We start from the raw sequence: 17,549 nt of genomic DNA on the forward strand, positions 1-17,549 counted from the left end.
AATAATCAGTAAATGTCAGAAGTTTGACCTCAAAACTTGATACAGAAAGTAAATTTGTTATGAGGTTAGGCTGCATAATTCTCGCATTGAAATAATTGTACAATATTACACGTAAATATTGTAAAATAGAAGTAATAACTCTAAATGACGTTGAAGAGTTAAGCCTGATTGTCTCCATCTGAGCTCTGTGGAGGTGAGCAATAGCTTTAGCACAAAAAGATAATTAACATTGTTATGCTTGACAGACGTTAGCTGACTGACAGTAGTCTGAAGCAGCAACTGCCTTTTGTCTGTTATCTCATTATTTCTCTCTCTCTGTCTCTCTGTCTCTATTTGTCTTTCCCCATCTTTCTCTCTCTCTCTCTCTCTCTCTCTCTCACTTCATCACGATCTCTCTCTCTCTCCCTGTCTCTATCTCTCTCTCTCTCTGTCTCTCTCTCTCTCTCTCTCTCTCTCTCTCTCTCTCTCTCTCTCTCTCTTTCTTCTCTCTCTCTCTAACCCTATCGTCCACTTGCTCTTTTACCTGTTCTCTCCTCATCCTTACGGAACCAGCACCCTTCCCTCTCTCTCTCTCACTCTCTTTCTCTCTCACTCTGTCTCTCTCTCTCTTGTGTGTGCATGCTCTCTTCCTCCCACCCCTTACACCCTGTCTCTGTCTCACTCTCTTTTTCTTCTTCCACTCTCTTGCGCCGCGGCTGCATGCTCACTGTTCTGAAACGTGATGAGGCATCCAGCCCTGTGGGAATCCCTCCCAGCCGGCAGCGCCCAGCGCATCTGTGTCCACCAGAGAGGACAGCGGCAACGGCAGCCGTAACTGCATCAGCGGGGAACAAAAGTGCTCCTCACTCTTCCCCTCACTCCATCAGCTGCTGCTCAGCATCCCCTGCCCAGGCAGGCAAGGGACCACTCTATAACACTGGTGCATCCGCGCAGGGAAAGTTACCTAAGCCACTTCTATGTCATGACCTGATCTCTGAGAAGATCCATCCATGAGGAACCTCCAGTTACCTGCTGAAGCTGTGTCCTCTAGTAGTGACGTTGATGCTTTGGATAGATGGTAGATGTCTGTGTCAAACCTGAACAAAAGTTGCACTCAGAGGGTTCAGCCAGAGGTTTCTATTTAAGACTCATCATTTTTAGGACGGATTCAGCTTTTTGGAGGGTTTTTTCCCGTTCAGAGTGCTCAGATCTGGAGGATTTCTAATCCCACACTCCATCAAAATGTCTGTTCTTTTTTCCATTGCACTTTCTGTCCAGTTCAGAGGCGTGAAGACGGACGTGAAGAGCGCAGATTCTCACAAACCCTGCCAAAAGGAGGATGGGTCTCTAGCAGTGATCTCCAGTACAGAGTTTGACATGTAAGTAAGCTGTACTTAGCAGCAAAAAGAAGTATGTTTGGGTGGAAGTGTTTGCTGATCTTATTTCTCCAGCAGTGGGGAAGATGAGTATAGGGTGAGTGGTGTGAAAAGGTCATCTTGTGTCTGGAGTGTTCTGTCAAGTGGAGGTTCATTCTTGAGATGGTACAAGCAGCCAAGTATGACATTGACAGAAATAGGCAGAGTATGCTACATTCATGCAAGCGTCTTTGTCTAAGAGGTCTGAACATATATTTTTAATGCTGCCTGCCGCCTTAGAGAAAGGACGCAGATTTAAATGTGCAGAGATGGAGGTCGAGAGAGAGAGAGAGAGAGAGAGAGCAGCATTCTGTCCATTCAGACAACTTCTTACAACTTCTGCAAAAAACATTCAGGTCATAAGGTTAAAAAGTTTACTATTAGATTACTTCTGATCAAGGCCAGTGCACTGTAAGAAAAAAAAAAACAAACATAAACAGCTCAAATGCATCTTTTTCCCTAAGCTTGAAGGTGGTGAAGCATGGTGTGAATCACTCACTAACAGGGCTGCCATGATAACTCAATTTCATTTGATTGCTCAGTTAAAAAACAATTTGCCTTCTTGATTAAACCTCTGTGATTATTTGGCAGTTTGAATGATAATGCTTTTTTTCAGTAAGAATCAGAGCTTGATGGGCACGCCCATTTATACGGCTTTTTGCCACATATTGTTTACAATCCTGAACAAAAGTCAGAGACTACCTTTGTTTATTTATTTTCCAATCAAAACAAGCTATTAATTTTTTCTGTGTCAGTATTTAATTTGTCCACCTTGTAGAAGTTGGTTGCATTCTTTGCTTCTCATGACCCAAAAAATCCTGAACACATTCAGTGATGTTGAGGCTGGACCCTGGGGTGGTCAGTCCATTGTTCTGAGAGCACCGGCAGCTTCTTTATTTGACGTGTGAATGGTTTCTTGACAGCTACACATCCTGTCAGACTCAGAATGTTGAGTTGTCTACTCACAGTGGAAGGACAGAAATATCTGATTTTTTTAGATCTGACCCTGAGCTTGAATTTTCTGAACAATGAAAGCTTTAAGTGCTGTTTTGCGCTCAGATCTTGCATGGTTGTTAGGAGTCCCACTTTCTTGATATAAACTCCTGTTTCTGAAACTCCTGTATTTTCACTTCTTTTCCCTCGATTTTTCCCTTCCTAATGCAGTGCTATCTTGTATTTAATCTCCTCATCAATATAGTATATCCTGAAAAATGAGTTTAATGACTGATTTGGCTGGAAATGAAATAAATGGTGGTATCTGACTTTTGTACAGGGTTGTAAATATTTTAAAGGTTTATTACTTTAGCATTTTCCATGTATTTTGGAACCTTTGCGAATCTGTTCATGTTTTTTTCATTGTTTAATGTAGTCAATTTTTATTGTTTGACCTTACTAATAACTAATAACTGGAATATTACTAGATCACTAATAAAATCATCAATGACAATACTAATTAACTAAGGATGCATGAGGGATCCTGAACACCACAGCACCTCATCACTCTGGCTTAAGATGTATTTCTGGCTCTGGTGGCTACAGCTACATTCTGACTGCGTAACACAGACTTGCTTCTTCTTTACCTGCATTAGTTCTTTTGCTTTAGAAGTGCTAACAGCTTGACCATTTCCTGAAATGACCACTTCATAGTGATTTACAATTTGATCATTTATTGTTACTGTGACAAACTGCATTATATTGTTACACAATACTTTTTCTGAGCATATCTTAAATGCTTTAGAACAATGACCCGCAAACATATATATAATTTGACCAGTGCTTTTCAAATAATGCCACACATTTTCATTCAATTAAATGGAGTAGATTCAGTACACATGCTGTTACATCAGCATGAAGTTCAAGTGGTGATGGAACAACCATTCGGTGCAATATATTGAGGTTATTCTGGAATAAAAAAATAAAAATCACTGAAATGTGCTTCAGTCATGTTTGTCCATTTTACATGAACTAGTTGCTTAAAGGCAGCAAAACTAGTTTTAATATGTTGACATATTTTCAGTTTGTCAGACAAACAACCCCACATGAATATGAGCTCACTCTTTCAGAAACAACTGATCACTGGTGCCTTTTTTATTTATGTGTCATGACTGCATATTAATGACCTCTAATGTGTTTATGATCTATTAATAATTGTTAAACTAATCTTATACCGATTTAAACCATTCATACACTTGACATAGTGGGACAAAAATCATTGTATTGCTAGTTTTTATATATTTTTATGTTTTTATGTGTCACTGCTGTTGCTTTTTTATCTGATCCATCTTGCAGTGCTGTTGTCAAAAACATAACAATAGTAAATCCATCAAAATAAAGCAGCAGGTTCTACAACCACACAAGTAGACATCTAGTCCACCTGCAGAAACCTCATCCCTTTTCCAGTAATTTTACTCTTGATTTGGCAAATTTTAATGCACATGGACAGACAAATTCAATCAATCCTACAATACATTAGCCTCATAAAACTACCTCCCTCTGTCTTTTCATATAAGTTTACTTAAGACTGAGTTCTAATCTGGCTTTAAGCAGCTAATCCTGCTGCGTAATAATTTGGGATGGGTTCTGTGAACTGACGTAGAAAACCTTTTCTGTGCTTATTCCACAGTGACCATGTTTGGAATTGTCCATGAAGCCTAAATGAAAGGCTTACTGCTTTCTCTCCTCTCCCCACAGTCTGCGCACCTCCTTTAACGGATTACACTTCCATACAACATCTGCTTTGATGGGTACAGAAAAATGTTAATTAACAAATTCTCACTGCTGCTTGGCTCTCAGCAGCACTGTGAGAGCGTGAAGGCAGCATCGCTACCTCACACTTTGGGGTAGATCTGATAGCATTTATCCAAAATCAGACCTTTAGCAGCTGCATCCGGGGAAAAATGCCAGATCAAAGGGCTTCTGCACTCCTACTGTGTGTGGAACTGTACAGGACATGGCTAATGTGCCTGCTTAATGAACATAGTGCATTGAAACTGCTCAGCTGATTCCATTAATGGCCTTTCATGGTGTTCTACACTAAGCTGCCAGTTTATGTAGTTACACTCAGTGATCACTTTGTCAGGTACACCATCTACACAGGTGTACTTTGTGGGCATGAATGCAGGAATGGGGGCTGTGTGGGGGCTAGAGCACCCCCAGATTGTGCAACTGCTGAAAACTATTTTAACTTTAAAATAAATGGAATGTATTAGACCTTCGTTTATAGCAGAGTTTGTATTTTCATGTGGTTTAATTTCCTGGTTTTCAGGAATCTTCTGCAGCCACACACTGGATAATTTAACTTTGCAGTTTTATTACACTGAGCTGATTCGCTTCTCCCATCAGCTGTTGGTTGCTTCAGGGTTGTATCACTAAATTAGCGCTCTATATTCTATATTAAGCTTAAAAAATCATGTAATATGATAATATTCCACGTTTTGAACATTAGTGAGTGATTTTTTAAATCATTACATCCCCCTAAGTGTGTGCTGGGCTGTTTAATCTGATGTGTCAGTGTATACTGGTGTGTCTTGTCACATTATGGTACATTATATTATGTTTTAATTGATGTAAATTATCCAAAAAACACAAAAGAACATAAAATGTGGTGTATCGTTTTTGCATAATGTCACAGCTTATGACACATAAGTGGCACTTAAAATTTTTGCACAAATCACCTTCCCCTGTCCCTGTTTAAAAATTTACAGGCACTGACTGTAGCCCATCTATTGCTGCTAACCTTTTCAGCAGTTGTCCATCAACGCTCTACCTTCTACCTTGTCTCTACCTTGTGAATCAATAGACAGGAACCAAAATTGACCAGATATTATCTGGGTGGACCAGTGGGGGACTCTCAGGGCATTCTAGGCCTTCAGACAAGGCATTGTGATTTCAAGCAACTTGAAAAATACATAACTGAAATATATAGCTTATTTTTATTTAGTAAAATCATCATATTTGCTGTATTTGAACTCAATAGGTTAGTAAAGTTCCTAAATCATTTCTGTAAACAAAAAGGTTAAAATCTTGAAATTGAAAATTGTCCAATCAGATTTCTTTCCTATGTTATCAAGGTAGTTACAGCCAAATATGCTCTCCCACAGGTTAGAACTTCAGGAGTTGGACAGACAGCCTAAAGGCTGAATTATACATCTGTGATTATGTATCTGTGATTATGTGCCAGTCTCATGCGTAGATTTTGCGGTTTGCATAGTTGTCTGTCAGCATTCTTGCACGTAATGTGTACTAGGCAGTGTCCACACCATAATGTAGTTTTCGTTTAGCTTAGTTTAGTTTATTTTGCACAATTTAAAATATACACAAACAGACTAAAATAATGTACGATGCAGGGAGTGATAAAAAAAACCTTAATAGCCTTGTATAAAGCCTCCACCTAAATAACAATAAAATTACACAATACCATGAAAAATGCTAAATAATATACAACATAATGATCACATAAAACAAACCTCAAATAACTTAAATATTACCATCGACATAACACATTAAAACGCATATATGAAATATAAATACATATGTTTATTAAATGATAGATTTAAACAACCATATTAACTCCTGACCCATAGCAATAATAAACATCACAATAAATGAGGCAAATAAAACAATAGATAAACAACTACAGAAAGTATCTTTTACAGAAGAACAACATTGTGAGAAATTTAGGAGGATAAAGATCTGAAGACTGACGAGTTGAATATGGATGAATAGATAAAAGTCTGTGTTATATGGATATAGGTTTATGTCATATGGATGTAGAGGAAAGTCTTGCATTTTTCCTTCTTCCCAGCCAATCAGCATTTGCGTGATGTGCAACCATCCGTCTCAGGATTATTATTTAAACAATGCTCTGTTCTTTTAACACTACTGTCACTTTAAAAGTTTACACCGCCGCACCTGCAATAATCATCAGGGGTCACACCTGAGACCCCTCCACACTAAGCACGAAGGTTTAAAGTAATTTAGTAAAAAAAAAAATTTAAATATGTGGCAATTTGAATACATTCAGCAATGTTAGTCATCTGGTCTTGTCTGAACTCGCTAGAGAAAATATTATATCTATATAATATCTTAGAGTAAGCTTAGTTTACCCTTGCAGTACTACTGGCAGTAATTTTACCAATATTAGCTGCCTGCTACTACTACTACACATAGCTAGGCAACTTGGTTAAACACTAGCTAACACTAGCTCTCTTGCTAATGAACATGGCCATTAAAACATTATCCAAGCTAGCTGTGGCAAAAGAAAGAAATCAGGATTCTCTCTCCTGTGAAACAAACCTGGTTCTTAGCACTCTTATAACAGTAAATGGCTTAGGTGAGAGTTTAACCTTAGACAACATTACTGAAATACATTTTCAAACAAAAATTCAAAGACAAATTATGCTCTAGTTAGATGTGTTATGAGTGTAATGTAACAGAGGTGACAGAGAGGAGGACCACAGAGGGCAAAGGAGAGACACAGAAAGATGTCATGGAGGAAAGTTGAGCAGATAGAAATGGGAGCGGAGGAGAGAAAGATAACACTTCACAAAAGATGATGGAGAGAGTGAAGTGAGTACACATTTCAATTGAAGCACTTTTGCTTCTTTGATCTGATAAAATAGTTTGACCCTGAGTGCGTGTGTGCATGCATTTGCTTTTTTTGTTGATAAGGAATGGCATTAATCATTCAGCAGTACACTGAAAATGTGGACTAAAAGACTGCTCATGCTTTGTGGGCATGTATATAGGTCAGTTATGAATCTGAAAAACGATCCTGTATGGTAGGTGTACCTGATAAAATGTCTAATATGTTCCACTTACATCCGGCATTAACATAAGCCTTGGGTGATTCGGTGATAAATGGACAATACTAAGAACTGGTCGCAGGCTCCAACAACACAACCAAACCAAGGACACCACATTCCATTTGTACTGTGGAAAGCATCACAATACAACACAGCAGTGAATGACCAACTAATCAGCTGCGTCATCACAGCAGAGCTGCTTTGTCCAGCTTCTTTCTTCATCTCCTCTCCCAGTTGATTATAGTTAGCAGTCCATGTAGTTGTAACAGCTCCTAGATGTACACAAACTAGATCTTGCTGGGCATTTTGGTCTGACAACTAATGTAGTGAGAGACCGACGTAGTCTGATGGAGCCTAACACTCTGGGCAATGTTCTACTGAGAAACTCTGAGTCCAGGCATTCATGTGGACATCGATTTGGCATGTGCCACCTACCTAAAAATCATTGCAAGTGTTACTACCCAATGGCTGTGGCCTTGTTCTGGGAATTGTTTGAAGAACATGACAAAGAGTTCTTTGAGCATCTGTGAGACATGCTGGAACAACAAGTCCGATTCACAGAGGCTCAACTTCACAATTTACAGGACTCAAAAGATCTACAGGATGCAGAAGATCTGATGCAGATACCGCAGGGCACCTTCAGAGGTCTTGCAGACTCCAAGATCATATTAGGGAGTGTGTTGTTTTGGCTTATTGATACATATATGGCTTATTGATATATAGATGTATATATGGATACATACCTACATAGTAACCTCCTATTTGTTCATCTCTCTCAACCTCAGAATCACAGCAGAATTGAATCTGTTCTATGCCCTTATTGCCCCCCCCCCACACACACACATTTCTCTTGGCATTTTCTTCGTTTTTGCACATTCTTTTCATCTACTTTTCTGTTCCCTTCTTCTTATCATTTTCCCCTCTGCTGCTCTTCTCAACTGTATTTTCTCTTTTCCTCTCCCCTCCTCCACTTCTGGATCTGTCTTCTTGTACCCCCTGAAGGGATTGTGTCCTTGGGGAGTAAGGCTAAGCATTGTATGTTAAGGCTAAAAGAGCATGTTCCAACTGAGAGCAGTCGTAAACATGCCAGAATTTAACACAGGCAGGTTTTCATTGTGTATTTGAATAAGAATACAATGAAAAGTCTTTCAAACGCACAGATTCTGTGACTTTTCCTACAGTCGCATTGTATGTTAGAGGCATGAATAGCTTGAAGTCGCTGGAATATTTCTTTGATGAAAAACAGGATTCAATACTCCTTTTTACTCTGTTCTAAGCTCTTTTGCGTCTTTAATGCCTGTAAAAGATTCATCACTGAGCCTTGCTTTTAACAAATCTTCACCTTTTCAATGAGTGAAACATTGTTTAACTTCCTAGAACTGTGACTACGGTGACATCAGCACTTAGATATATAGGAAAGTCTTCAGCAAACAGGGTTGGAAATTGTGGTCGAAAGTGTACACTCAGTGAGCATGATGCTCATGCATTAGCGTAATATGTAAGGATAAACAGAAGACCAGCTGTTCCTCAGGTGGCTGAGAATGTCAAGGCAGGAGGTGATCAGATTGTGTCAGCAAAAAGAGTCCAGCCACTGCTACATGCCACTGTATAGCTTGGGTCGATTTGTCCATTTAGAGGAAAGGGTCACTGCTGTTGTACATCACAGGTGGGCTACAGTTAGAAATTGTAAACCTACAAAATGCACCTCTATGGTAGGTGTTCTTGATGAAATGGCTAGTGAGTATTTCTTGTGGTATTTGTATTATTTTGTACAGCCCCTATATTTTTTGTTCCATGGAGACATTTCTTGTTAACAGCAAGCACTGTGTTTGATTTATGAGCTGTAAATCATGCAAATTAGGCATTAACATTTTAACAGTTTCATGAATATGTTCATCTTTTAAATATACAGGCCAGTTAAAAAGAGAATATTCACACTGTTTTCTATCATTATTTTCACTCAAGCAAACAATTTTTGAGCTATTTCTTATTTTTCCCCACCAGATAATCATGCCCCAAAAAGCAAGTCTCCCAAAGGGGGGCTAACTGCAGCCCTGGAGGACTACAGCAGTACTAGACCTGCAAGGATTTCTTTGAATGTTCAAAGGACAGTAAACTCCTTGGACGTCCACTCTGCCCTCATAACAGTCAGTGACTATGCAAAAGCAGAAAAGGGTGGCCTGGGTCAGGTGTAGACTAAATCTTTTCTCATTAAGACCTACTTAACCCACTTAAAGTCAGCTGTGCTGTCAGTTTCCCAGGCAGGGATTAATCCTAGGCCTTGATTCCAAATGAATGTTAGTCCAAGACTAGGCTTAATTTGGGTCTCCTAAAACTGCCAATGAAGATAATAATGACAAAGCAGTCATAGATTTGTACAAGCCAATTGCATACCCTTTGTGATATCTGACACAAACTGAAAAAACAGACTTAGGCTTGAAATTATTAAAGCATAAAATATAATTTTCTCTTCTATGGAATCAGTAAGGCATGGTTGTCTAAAAGAGATTATAGTCATTTCCCAACTGCTATCATATCAAGCAAATGATCTATTATATCCCATGAGTGCAAATTACGGTCATTATGTTCTCAGACTTCCAGCTAATCTTACATGGCAATAAGATGTTCCCAGGTGTGTAACCACTAGAGGTGTAAAATACCTCATAATGTATTAGCATCAAAGTGGAGGTTCAACAGCATAGACTGAACAGAAAGGAGCAACAATTGGCAACTTTAATTATATTTATTGCTATTATTAGTGCTTTTCTCTGAGGTTTTGAAGGTGGAATGCTGTAAAAAACTAAACTATTTGCATTATTTCATATTGAAATCCACTGAAGCGAAATTAAAGATTCTCTGGCTGGTCTTTTGTCTAACAAATAGATATTGATTAGTCTCAGTACCAGACGCTATGGGTTCCGCAAAGATGACAGGAATTGAATAAATTGGTATCTGATTGGGTTTGATGGCCCCCCTCTCTAGTTAGTCAGTAAGTCTGTCAGCAGTAAAGCCAAAAACATAATTTGCAAGTTTGTGAACACAAATAAAAATGCTTGGCCAGTGCAGTTTTACCATGGCTTTTAAAACACTCAGTACTCAATGGGGCAATAGAGGAAAAATCAGAATAGGATCTACTATTATTCCAACATCCGCAGCTACCAAATATAGGGACGGCAGACGAGCGTGAGCTGATTTACTTTTTTATTCAATTAAAAAATATCGAACACATTTATGCAAGCAAACCATTTTTTCGACAGACTCATCCAAATGCTCATCTGCTATGGCAGTTGACTGGGAAAAAGCATGTTGGCAGTACAAGACAACTTGGCCAGGCTTGGCTGTTGCTGTAGCACCCCTTGCAGTAATATGTGTTGCGTTATGACTTGTGTTGTAACATTTTAGAACACAACAATGTATGAAAACATGTCTATGTAGCTTGAAGTGTTTTTGTTTGTGTACTGTGTTAGACATGTTTCTGGTTTAACCACTTAGGTTATATGACCATCAAGATAGGCCATCCCTCAAACCAACCATTGTTATGAGTGTCATGAGCTTTAGCTAAGATGCATACTTGGTTGGATGCATACTCACACATGGAATGAATATTAGAGACAATTTCCTTTAGAGGTATGAGAGATTTCCAGTGATGCCACAGCCACCCATCAGTTTGGCCTCTCTCTCTTCAGGTGGGCCTCTCTCGCATCACTCAGTGCAATGTTAGCCAACACAGGCATCTCTTTTCTGACATAACAGAATTGATATTTAGTGTTTTCCTCAAAACATGTTAAGCTGGCCGATGATGTTGTGATATCAGTAGTTTGGAAAGATGTGGTGGACCTTCATGCATCTTGTGCCACTTTCAGACCTGCACAATGACCCAGAACTTTTCCAGACATTACCCAGAGGAGCTGTATGTGTGACCACAAATGTCTGAATCGGTTGTATCAGACATTACCTGGACTTTATCCCGGCCAGCCTCCTAGTGCAAAATCTGAATAAATTCTGAGTGAACCCATGTGTGAATAGAGCGGTTACATTTCCAGAGAATTTACAATGGGTGTATGGGATCTTTGTGCACAACGTGTAGCTGCTTTGTGGTCTTTTCTGCTTCCCTGAATATTCTTTACCCACTTTCCTTGATATTGCAGATGCATCCAAATACATGTAGTATTAATATCAATGCAAAAAGCCTCATTGCTTCATGCTGGGCCCCCACACATGACACAGACATTGCCCTTTGCATAAACCACCTAGAATATGCGCTGTAGTGAGAAAATCTGTGTAAAAGGGTTACTCCGGATAATGTCTGGATCTTATTCTGACATCTACTGGGTTCATGTGTGAAAATGACTTTGGTGGAAATGTGTGCTAGCCTTTGTCCTGCAAGCTTGGTAGAATCGTGTTATAGGGAGACTGGACATGATCAACATCTTTCAAGAAGCAGGTATGATTCCACAGTAGTGTCCATATCAAGAGGTATTCAACAAAAACTGACTGGAAATAGTAAATAAAATTTTAAAATCTATAAAAATATGTGAATACATTTGCTTTCTGATCTGATATATAGCCTTGTTACAGAAACTGTTGTTAAATTTTTATCCACATTATTAAAATACAATCTTACACACATGAAATGGCTTTTGTACAGAATTTTTCATCCACTGACATAGTTTTCTGGATTACAGTCTACTAGTTTGATCTATATAAAACTAAGTGGTGTCATCTGGAAGTTAAGGCTGATTTTTGAACAAACAGAGCCATGAAACCTGTAATAGAATACATATTTGAAGACTACAGCTGTAGTGACTGCTCAACAATGCTGAATATGAAAATGTCAATGTAGATTTGTATTGTTGATGCATTGTTTACTTTAAAAAGCACTCTATAATGCTCTGTAACATTCATACGCACTGGGCCATTGTGACAGATCATAATAAACTACAGGCAGGTACTTACGGATATTATGACTTCTACTGTTTTATTGCACCAACTGGACCTTTTGGTTCTCAGTCCTTGTGGTTTGAGGCCTCCTGCAGTCAAAGGCCCCTAAGCACTGTCTCCATTGGCGTAAGTAACAAGTACAATACAGAACATTGCATACACACAAATATTTGAAGAAAATAAAAGCATTCATGCAACATCTTCTGCTTGTAAGATTAGCTTATTAATTTAAAAACTGGTCTATTGGTTAACTCATTACAGAAGTACATGCAACCCTATCAAAGACACACAGCAATTTTTGCTTCAGGACCAGTTCTGTCTAAACCTGCAAGTAAACAGTCGCTCTGTTGGATGGATAGATCAGTCCTTTCACTTTTTATAATGAAAATTATAGAGAAAAAGAAATTACAACTTTACAACAGATTTTACAACAAATTTACATGTTGCACAATATAATGTAGTTAACCAAACAATACAACAAGAGAAAATTAGTCTAAGCTGTTTAAAATCCAGAAAACTCAAATACTTGGTTCCTTTTAAGTCCAAAGCCTTTAGTCTTTTAAATTCACAAATTAATGTTTAAATTGGATGTTTTTTATTTTCACTTTGTGTCAAATATTTATGCTCAGAACTACAGTGATATATAGATTATAGATCATATAAAACTGTTCAAGGTTCCAATCCATTTCATCATAACTGTAGTTGTGTACTAAGGTAGCAGTGCTTCATGCTTCAAAACTAGATTGTAAAGCTGTCTGATGTAAATAAACCTAAGAGAGAGATACTACCAGAGTATGCTGTGTCACTGATTTAATCAGCTACAGTTTCAGTGTAGAAACAAGAGGAGTTCCATTCATTACAGCTTGAATTACACCCGAGCAGTTATATGATCCATTAGTAGGTGACAACTAAATTCAATTCAAACTGTTTCTCTGCTCCCTTAAGGAGAAAATCACCTTCATTATGGATGTGCAGGGAGTATCATTTTATACACTGTAAAAATGATATCTTGGCAAGTGAAATCATATTAAATCTAGTCAATACATCTCTCATTATTATTTCAATTGTGTATACATTTTTTACTCGTTTTTAATACTTTTGTTATTTAAACTTAACTACAAGGAAAATGTTGTGAATACACTTTAAATTAACAAAGCCAAGTAAAAAAAAATCCAGCTTTTTGGACAAAAGTCCAAGTGTTGTCAGACTGTTGTTATGTTATCCCAGGTGTTACTAGCCTCGCCCATTATATACTGATCACACCGATCAGGCATAACATTATGACCTTGTCCTTGTTTCTACTCTCACTGTCCACTCATACCAGCACAACACGCATTAACACACCACCACTTCGTCAGTGTTACTGCAGTGGTGAGAATGATCCACAAGTAACACTTGCTCTGTGAAGGTCCATGAGGGTCCTGACCACTGAAAAACATGGTAAGAGGGGGCTAACAAAGTATGCAGAGAAGTATACAGTGTGTAATTGTAGAACTATAAAGTGCACCCATATAGTAAGTGGAGCTGATAAAGTGGAGGTATAATATATATATATATATATATATATATATATATATATATATATATATATATATATATATATACACACACACACACACACACACACACACACACACACACACACACACTCACACTCACTGGCCACTTTATGAGGTACACCTTGCTTGTAAAAGGTTGGACCCCCTTTTGCCTTCAGAACTGCATAATTCTTCGTGGCATACTTTCAAAAAGGCATTGGAAACATTCCTTCCTGATTAGCTATTTGTGTTAACAAGAAATTGGTTGGTTATTTGAGTTACTGTAGCCTTTCTATCATCCTGAACCAGTCTGCCCATTCTCTTCTGACCTCTCACATCAACAAGCATTTTTGTCCACACAACTGCCGCTCACTGGATATTTTCTCTTTTTCGGACCATTCTCTGTAAACCCTAGAGATGGTTGTGTGTGAAAATCTCAGTAGATCAGCAGTTTCTGAAATACTCAGATGAGCATGTCTGGCACCAACAACCACGCCACGTTAAAAGCCTCTTTCTTCCCCATTCTGATGCTCAGTTTGCACTTCAGCAAGTTGTCTTGACCACCTCTACATGCCTAAATGAAATGAGTTGTGGCCATGTGATTGGCTGATTAGCTATTTGTGTTAACAAGAAATTGAACAGGTGTACCTAAAAAAGTGGCCGGTGAGTGTGTATATATGTATATATACATGCCAGTATGTGTGTGAGTCTGTGTAATGTTGGTCTATGAGATTTGCAAATTATTATTATATTCAGTTTTTATTTACAATTATTTAAATTTTACACATCGTCCCAACTTTTTTGTAATTGGGGTTGTAATAATAATAATAATAATAATAATAATAATAATAATAATAATAATAATAATAATAATCTTGTTTTAAAAAATCATATTTGAATAACAAAACTAGTTAAAATGCTCATTATTAGCTCCACCTGAAATTATTATTAATTCTATATGACTAATAAAATGCTCAAACCGCTCCATATTCCCGGTGGCACTGCAGAAGCCTTGTCATAGGTCTCTGAATGCCAGATATGCGAGATCTTAGGTATGGTTCAGTACACTGACTGCAGGCATGCATGCTACAAGAACAGTGCCAAAAAGCCTTTGGCTTGTTTCCACAATACACATTCACACACATACAGCAGTACAGCAGTGAGCTGCGAGATTAGTCAGTGACTGCATTAGGAGGCTGTTTCTGAAGCACAAAGGAATTTGAACTAAAATGTTTACAAAAAGCCAAGAAAGAACCTCTAGCCAGGAGATGAAGCACAGCAACTGCATCAACTAGTCTGCATCCTGAAAACAAGCAGAACTTCTCGTTGAAAGATCACTCACAGCACTAAACCCCCGAGACACCCCTTTTATATCTATCAGTATGTTAATATTTCCTTCTCAAACTACTTGTTGTTATATGGCTGCGTTCATATTACATGCTTTATTGGTTAGTTATGTTTTTTACTTTTTTTACTTTTTGGTCTTGATGCTTCCCCTCTGAGGTTGTAGCAGAGTGGATCACAACCTGACATGTTTTGATTTTTGCCAAATATTTGAACAAGGCTAATACTTTTTATATAAGCAACCTGCACATCTCTGCTACAACTTTATTTCAAGCATACAGCATTTATCAACAATTCAGCCAAAAGCAGTGAGTGCAAATGTTACAACTTATCCTGCAGGCAGCATTAACTGCAAAGTAGAAGAGGACATATTGGCCATTAAAACATTTTATTTACATGACATCTGCAATCCCACCGACACGTTCTCCAGTGAGGAGGCAGAGTCTGGGGACATGGGAATAGGCTTGTCCATTACTGAGGCCGAAGTCGCTAAGGTAGTTAAGAAGCTCCTTGGTGGCAAGGCTCCAGGGGTGGATGAGATCCACCCTGAGTTCCTCAAGGCTCTGGATGTTGTGGGGCTGTCTTGGCTTACACGCCTTTTCAACATTGCGTGGACATCGGGGCGGTGCCACTGGATTGGCAGACTGGGGTGGTGGTGTCTCTTTTTAAAAAAGGGGACCGGAGGGTGTGTTCCAACTACAGGGGAATCACACTCCTCAGCCTCCCTGGTAAGGTCTATGCAGGGGTACTGGAGAAGAGAGTCCGGCTTATAGTTGAACTTCGGATCCAGGAGGAGCAGTGCGGGTTCCGTCCTGGTTGTGGAACACTGGACCAACTCTTCACCCTCTCCAGGATTCTGGAGGGTTCATGGGAGTTTGCCCAACCAGTCCACATGTGCTTTGTGAATTTGGAGAAGGCATTCGACTGTGTTCCCCGGGGTATTCTGTGGGAGGTGCTTCGGGAGTACTTGGTACATGGCTCTTGGTACATGCCACGAGCCATTCAGGCCCTGTACAAACAAAGCAGGAGTTTGGTTCGCATGGCCGGCAGTAAGACTCGTTCCCAGTGAGAGTTGGACCCCGTCAGGGTTGCCCTTTGTCAACGATTCTATTCATAATTTTTATGGATAGAATTTCTAGGTGCAGTCAGGGGATGGAGGGTGTCCGGTTTGGTGACCTCAGGGTCACATCGCTGGTGTTTGCAGATGATGTGGTCCTATTGGGGACATCAGGCCGCGAACTTCTGCTTTCGCTGGATCGGTTTGCAGCCGAGTGTGAAGCGGCCAGGATGAGAATCAGTACCTACAAATCCGAGACAATGGTTCTCAGGTGGAAAAGGGTGGAGAGCCCTTGGAGAGCCTCTCTGTGTCAGGGATAGCCTCTTGCCTCAAGTGCAGGAGTTCAAGTATCTCGGGGTCTTGTTCACGAGTGATGGTACAAGGGAGCGGGAGATTGACAGGTGGATTGGTGCTGGGTCAGCGGTGATGCGGGCTCTTCACCGGTCTGTTGTGGTAAAGAAAGAGCTGAGCCATAAGGCAAGGCTCTCGATTTACCAGTCGAGCTACGTTCCCACCCTCACCTATGGTCATGAGCTTTGGGTAATGACCGAAAGAATAAGATCGCGAATACAAGCGGCTGAAATGAGTTTCCTCCGCAGGGTGTCTGGACTCTCCCTTAGAGATAGGGTGAGAAGTTCGGTCATCCGGGAGGGACTGGGAGTAGAGCCGCTGCTTCTTCACATCGAGAGGAGTCAGCTGAGGTGGTTCGGGCATCTGGTTAGGATGCCTCCTGGACGCTTCCCTCGGGAGGTGTCACAGGCAAGTCCACCTGGGAGGAGACCCTGGGGAAGACTCAGGACACACTGGCGTGACTATATCACCCAGATGGCCTGGGAGCGCCTCGGAATCCCCCTTGGAGAGCTGGTGGAAGTGGCTGGGGAAGGGGAGGTCTGGGCCTCATTGCTTGGGATGCTGCCCCCACGACCCGAAACTCGGAGAAGCGGAAGATAATGGATGGATGGACATCTGCAATATACTTTTGGGTAAATCTGTGCATAAAATAAGAACTTTTGAATTTCGGATGAGGACACATGAACTTCTCATTGCTTTGGGGAGTCAAGGTGAATCTTGAGAAATATGCCATATGGTGTCAAAATTCGCAGATGAAGATGCTAAAGGAATACAAGATCATAAGATCTACTTGAAGTTGTTTCACTACATAAAGTATCAGTGCTACATTTTAGCACTTTATTTGCCACACACATCCCTAATAACCTGTCATTAGAGTAAACAGCCCTATATCTGGAAAGGACCCAATCAAGTTGTCATCACTGGCAGATGACCAGAGTGATACGCACACATGTGAGGGTGATGCAAAAAAAAAATCTGATCTGACAGTTTTGTTTGTCACATGACCTCATATTATTTCCAGTGATATCGGCAGGTCAAATCAGAACTATTTTCAGGAAATTGCAGACATTCAAAAGTAATTAAATTATCCAGTTTTTTAATAATGACTTAATCACTCTTA

At 39.6% G+C, this 17,549-nt stretch overlaps 1 protein-coding gene across 1 annotated transcript in view; it reads left to right on the forward strand.

The window, feature by feature from the left end:
• The first annotated feature begins 534 nt into the window (after positions 1-534).
• The window catches only part of chrm5a (cholinergic receptor, muscarinic 5a), a 34,425-nt gene continuing 17,410 nt past the window's right edge, over positions 535-17,549 (forward strand). Inside the window, exon 1 of the mRNA XM_017703287.2 lies at positions 535-1,358. The gene's annotated coding sequence lies outside the window, so the exon portion shown is untranslated. The remainder of the gene's footprint in view (positions 1,359-17,549) is intronic.

This window comes from Pygocentrus nattereri, chromosome 10 (assembly GCF_015220715.1).
Source record: "Pygocentrus nattereri isolate fPygNat1 chromosome 10, fPygNat1.pri, whole genome shotgun sequence".
In the NCBI taxonomy this organism is placed as follows: domain Eukaryota; kingdom Metazoa; phylum Chordata; class Actinopteri; order Characiformes; family Serrasalmidae; genus Pygocentrus; species Pygocentrus nattereri.